The sequence below is a fragment of the Leptonychotes weddellii genome, chromosome 6, assembly GCF_054177405.1.
Source record: "Leptonychotes weddellii isolate Sample4059 chromosome 6, ASM5417740v2, whole genome shotgun sequence".
Lineage (NCBI taxonomy): Eukaryota > Metazoa > Chordata > Mammalia > Carnivora > Phocidae > Leptonychotes > Leptonychotes weddellii.
In genome coordinates, this window is record NC_138374.1 from 121,698,913 (window position 1) to 121,705,258 (window position 6,346).

Sequence of the window (6,346 nt, forward strand, 5' to 3'; positions counted from 1 at the left end):
TAATCATTGAGGGCAGGGACAGCGGGGAGCTGGGGAGGATAAAACATGATGGGGAAATAAAAACTTTCTACAATGGAGAGTATTAGTTGTCAACAAAATCAACTCCAAGAAGGATGCAATTTATTCATCTTTGTACTACTTTCTCTTTCATCTATTCCTTATCCCATTTCAAACAATACCTGCTTTAGCAGCTATTGATAGAATTTAATGGATTTACAATGAATACTGGCTAAGAAGTTAGGAAGACTAAATTTAAAGTTCCTTGGATTACCAGTTAGTACATGATTACACTAATCACTTAACCTCTCCGGTTCTCAATTTCTTCATCATAATCAAGGAGTTAGACTCAATGGCATTAAAGTCCCTTCAAGTTCCAACATACAGTAGTGCCCTCTATCTCTGGTTTCACTTTCCCAGGTTTCAGTTACCCTACCCACAGCTTCAGTTTCTGGAAACTGATGATCCCCTTCTGACAAGGAGTCTGAAGGTCAGTAGTAGCCTAACGCTATGTCACAATGTCTATGTCATTCCCTCATCACATAGGCATTTCATTATCTCACATTACCACAAGAAGAAAAAAGGTGAGTATGGTACAATAAGTATTTTGAGAAAGACATGTTCACATAACTTTTATTACAACATATTTTTATAATTGTTTTATTTTATTAATAGAACTCTTACTGTACCTAATATATAAATTAAACTTTATCATAGATATGTATGTGTAGGAAAAAACATGGTATATTTAAGGTTCTGTACTATTCATGGTTTCAGGTGTCTACTGGAGGTCTTGGAACGTATCCTCTGTGGATAAGGCAGGGGACTATTGTAATTATTTTGAGATTCAAATATATTGGCTCAGTTTATTTAGCATCATATTCATCTTATGGAGTAAGACATGAAAATGCTTTCACATTAAGGTATTTAAGAAACTTTAGACACTTTCAAAGAGAAAGATCTAAAACCAAAATAAACATATAGCAGAGAATATAATGAATGAATTTAAATATTCTAATGAGGAAAATTGTATATGTATGTGTGTGTATGACTGGCTCTCTTTTGTATGCAAGAAACAGTTTGAGTTTACTTATATTACATTTTTGTTATAAATTTGATTTAAGGTTAAAATGACCTAAAGCATATTGACATTTTTATTCACAAGCAAATTGGTTCACAATTTCTCTAATACAGTATACCTTGAACATTGCTTTTAGATTAGACATTTTAGTGGATTAATAGGTAAGAAATATATTAGGTGGTACCTATACACTTAAAAGAAGAAGCCAGGAGAGCAAACAAAAACAATACCAGTAATATAAAATGTGTTAAGATACCAACTGTAGATATGTCTTGAGATTATCCAAGAAAGGACATTTTCAGTATAAAATTAGAATGTATAACTTTTGAGAGAGGTCTAAGTACAAACCAGGTCAGAGCTAGCTAAGAGATGTAAAACCCTATGACTCTATTTTGAGGTTCATCAAACTTTGTCATATGATTTAATATAATGCTCAAATACTTAGTTTAATAAACTTTAAGTGCTATAAAATGTTACAGTTAAGGAACCATGGGTCACAAAATTAATGTTTTTATCCTGTACTTATTATTCTCCAAATATTTAAAAGAACAGCAACCTACATTTATTTCACATATAAAATAAAAATTTTAATGTTACATTTTCTAACTTAAGTCAGGTTGGGTCCCCAACAAATAACTGGATTTCTTTGAATAGCAATTAAGTAAGTAGGTTTAGGCAGCATATGAAGATCATATATGAAAAGTATGCTCTCTATATACCACCATTGTTAAGGTTGAATTTGTAACAAATGAAATTCACGACATTCATCCTCCTTGTGTGGACCTCAGATACCCCTACCAACATTTGTCAGCCTGTGTAAAACATAGACATATCATAGAAGTAATCTTTTGGGTAAAATTAGATGACTGAAGAAAAACTTCTGCTCTAGGTCCCTATTAGGGCTGGAACACAACCTAAGGAGAGAAAGAAAAAAACATTATGCACACATGAATTTTTTTTTCCCTGGACAATTTTGATAGTAATAAAGACTATAGACACTTGATTGAGCACATGCACAGTTTGCTTTGCTGTTGAAATATGACAGTTGACTATCTCTCTTCTGGGATTTCCTAGTAGATTTCTAGAAAATTGATGATCTGAAATGAAGTCTCTTCTTATCAATGGAATTTTAAATCAGATATTTTGGATGAAGTTAAGGCCATCCTATTTATATCAGGAATAAATTTTGTGCAAGTTAGCTTATTTTTTATCATTAAAATTTGGGAATAAGAGGTGTATAGTATAAGGTATACCAACAATGGAGGAAAAAAAATAATACAGATATTACACCAGTAAAATATATTCTGTAACTCAAAATTGCAACAATTTCTCTTAGAGCAAGTCTCCTTTAGTTTTTCACATCCCAAATGGTTAGCTGACACTTGATGAACCAAGTTCACACAATTTGCAAGATGTATTATTCTGCATACTTAGTGACATATGATGTAAGCACAATTCAGAGCTGTATGGCTTCCTCCCACTTTTATGCTCTTCACATAATAAGCAAATGCAGGCTGGGGGTGCTATAGACTCATGAAAACCAGAGGACTTTCTGAATTTATAGGTATCATCACTGCATGGAAATAGCTATCTTTGATGCTAATAATTTGTATCTGGTACAAGACCTGGAACAAAGATGTACACATTAGTAAGGGGTACTATAGCTTTAACTAACTTGCCTTTAGATTAAAGCTTACTTATTAAGCTTTAGCTTAATACACATTCTTATTTGTGGAATGGAATTTTAGAACATAGCCAAGGAATATGAAAACCTTGGGCATGGGGTTACTACCTGAAACTATTTTATTTTCAGAAAGAAAAAACAGTAAGAAATAAAGGAGGTATTTAAATACTCTTCTAGCAAGCAAGCAAGCAGGAATCAGCTTTACCTGTGTGTAGGTTTGAATGTAAGAAATGAAGAGCCTTAAAGCCTTCATATTGCCTTCTTAAAAGCCCCCTAGTTCAAATTCACCCTTACATGCTGCTGTTCTCCTAGGAAGGAGGAAAAGAAAATTTCTACTGACCCAGCTCGTGATTTACATACAGAGAGCAAATAAATGAATGGAGTGGGGGATGGGGCAGTGAGAAACAATGTGTTTCCTTTTCTACCGCAGAAAATAAGATTACTTACCAAGAACATTTTTATCCAGGGCAAATGTTTATTCCTTCTATCATTCGGCGCCTCAGTCTCTGCAAGAAATCAATTTCCACTCTACCTTTCCCTCCTATTTCTAAAAAAGAGAGAGAGAGAGGCGGATAATGCTTAAGCTTCAGGGTCCAGAGGAAGATAGAGCAGAGGGCAAAAGACTCCCACAGCGCTCTTCATCCAGATCCAAGCTCAGAGAGTGAACCCATGGGGAGGGAGGGATCTTCTCTAAGGAGGGTACCGAGGGCGGCGAGGGGGGAATCATTTCACAGTCAAAATATAAATCATCTACAAAGAGAATTACCAGCCCCTCAGTCACACAAGCAATTCCCTGGAGGAAGTAGGTCTCAAAGAGGAAAGGGAACTTCTTCAGTTGAATGAGAGAGAGAGAGAGAGAGAGAGAGAGAGAGAGAGAGAACCTAGGATTTGGGTTTCGGGTTTGGGCTCGGAGAAGGGATGGGACCCTGGAGAGGAAAAGAGAGAAGGAGTAAAGCTAATCTTACCCGATCGATCAGGCGATCGTGTGTGCCGTATCGGGATACGAAAATGGCAAGAGCATGCATTCGGCAGCAAAGCCATTTCTAGCATACCTCCCTCGGTAACTGTGCAGGAATCAGAGGGGACGCGAAAGCCTCACAGCCTGTCACCCGCTCCCCCAGGAACGGTCCTCAGAACCTCCAAAGCTCTAGCTTCTAAAACAAGGCATTCGGAGCTGAGGTTGCGGATGGAAGTGAATTGCCTTGAGTCGCGGGCTGCAGAATTCTCCGAGAAAACAGGATCTGGGAGGGCTCCTCCTGCCACCGCTGCAGCTTGTAACCACGGTTCCGGGCCCCCTTGCCTAAGCCTCCGGCACAGAGCCCCCGAAAGCGCCCGGCGACTCGGCCTCATCCGCATCTTCAGCCCCTAGAATCCCCCCCAATGCAAATCGCTGATGATTTGGTCATCCTAAAGTGACCACAGTGGTTTATTTGGGAGGGTTGGTTGTGTTGGGCTTCCTTATTACGCCTCCCTCAGTTGCTGCGAGTGAGAGAGTTCAAGGGAAATCCTAGTGAAATACACTGATGGAATACTATTAATCCTAATAATAATGTTCCCAACGCAGGTAACTCTTAAAGAACTGAGAGTGGGAAGATCAGATCAGGATTTCCGAAGCAGTGCCCTCTTGAATTCTCATTGGATCCTTCCCAGCAGCCTAAATCATTCTTGCTGCTGTATCTATCAGGATGACTACAGCCTTGCTCACTAGTACTCTCTTTATCTCTTGTCTTCAACACATCCTTTTACTTCTCTCTGCAGATTTATCTGTATTTCACCTCCTGTTCTCTGGGGTTCCACAGCTTCTATTTTCCCCCACTGTATGGGCATGTACAGTCAGTAAATTTTCACTTTTTCTGACTAAGGATCGTTACAAATAAGTACCCCCACCCCCCAAAATAAAAGGCACCTCTTTCACATTTTCTTTCTTTTCCTTGGGGGTTCATGGCTTTCTGTGTAACTGGTTTTTAGTTGGTTTCATGCCACCAGGAACTGCTGATTTTTTCAAAGTTCCACCACCCTGCAGCTCATCAGTACCTGATTTGGAAGATCATGGAATATCTGTTTGAATCCTGGATATATTTTTCTCATAGTCATCTTGCTTCCTGAAATGTCCTCTGGTAAGTTATTCTCCTTATATTTTATTAGAAACTTATTGCTACTGTTATTTTTAATAAGCTTTGTTTATTTCAGCAGTATCTCATTTTTAAGGATATTTTTGTTACTTTCGGAACTCAAAGATCTATGTGACTGTTCATTAATTAGCATATTAGTTGCAATTGTGCTACTAAGATATAGCCCACGTAATGAATTAACCCATCACCTTTTACATTATTTATTTCTGTCCTCATTTGTATTACAGGTTATAGGAAACATTAACCATCCCTCCCCCCTCACATTAATGCTTCTTGGCACACAGTCTTGTGCCATTTGAAAGGTCAGATTTTATATGTTTATCTAAGATAAGCTTAAAAGAAATCTGATAATTTCAGGGTCTGAGAAAGTTCACTAGTCTCTGATCTTCAGAAGGTTGTTCAGGTCACCATTTGTTCATTGCAAGCAATTACATGACTGAAGGAGGACTTTTGTAAAGTGTATTTTTATGGGTTTAGCAGGACACTAAGCACTAAAAGCCACTCTATGGTAAGATGAAGAGTGGGAGTTTTAAGTGCACCATTTTTTTCTTACAATATCCCAAATCACACAAGAACATGTTATTTTGGGCATTGTATTTCAATATTTAGTACATTCCTGATTTTGTGAATTTAGCTGGTGAACAGCTAATTGGACACAGAGTGCTCATTTCAGAGGAAGAGAGCTATCGGAAGAAAGCACTAATTATCTTGGTTCTAATAAATTGAGAATCAGGGACAGACTTTATATAAAAAATTCAGTTGCCTCACTCTTCACACTTGTTCAACCCCCAGACTCAATAAGTATGTTAAAACGTCAGTGTTTTTTGCTTTTATGAATATTTTTTATGGGCTTACCTGACAGTTATGATGATCACTCCCCCTTTAAGTATAGGTATGTTGAGTAACATTTAAATCTTAGCTTTTACTTCACAAATTGACAAGGACATGGTATTAATTAAATGTCAAGCCTGCATGTATTGCAATCTCTAACGCATACTAAGGTTTTAGGGTTTTCTCTGTGACACCCCCCACCCTGCCCAGCCCCCATCAGAACAAGTTCCTGGTTTCTACATTTCTCTTTATTGGGATGGATGGATGTGAGAACCTATTGTTTAAGCTTTTCTTTCTTTCTTTCTTTCCTTTTGTCTTTTCTTCCTTCATTTTCCTTTCTTTTTTCTTTTCTCTCTCTCTCAATTTCTCAGAAAGAACTATCTCTGTCGTCATTGATGGCTGACGCGACGACCTAAGTAGTGCTTTTTTAAATTCAAAAGCCCTTTTAGCTTCCAGACATAAAAGTACTCCAGCTGCAGCGTCACCCCATCCCCCAGTCTCAGGATTCAAGGGCTTTCCCCCCTTGGCTCTCACCACCAGCCCCTCAGAACAGGGCTGAGACTGTGGTCCGCACCACCTGGCGCCCCTCACCCGTCACTAGTTTCTACCTGGGCTCCTTCC

General features: G+C 38.2%; 1 protein-coding gene and 1 long non-coding RNA gene across 3 annotated transcripts in view; one reads left to right on the plus strand and one right to left on the minus strand.

Moving 5' to 3' along the window:
• Positions 1-220: 220 nt before the first annotated feature.
• LOC115945067 (uncharacterized) lies at positions 221-4,316 on the minus strand. 2 transcript variants are annotated; one of them, XR_004079550.2, is made up of 4 exons: positions 3,728-4,316; positions 3,210-3,309; positions 2,968-3,070; positions 221-1,992 (listed from the first exon to the last, which is right to left on the minus strand). It is a non-coding gene; the product is annotated as an uncharacterized LOC115945067 (long non-coding RNA). The 2 variants fall into 2 exon arrangements; XR_004079551.2 differs by lacking the exon at positions 2,968-3,070.
• A 13-nt stretch (positions 4,317-4,329) lies between these two features.
• The window catches only part of BRINP3 (BMP/retinoic acid inducible neural specific 3), a 315,037-nt gene continuing 313,020 nt past the window's right edge, over positions 4,330-6,346 (plus strand). The window contains exon 1 of the mRNA XM_081825165.1: positions 4,330-4,879. The gene's annotated coding sequence lies outside the window, so the exon portion shown is untranslated. The remainder of the gene's footprint in view (positions 4,880-6,346) is intronic.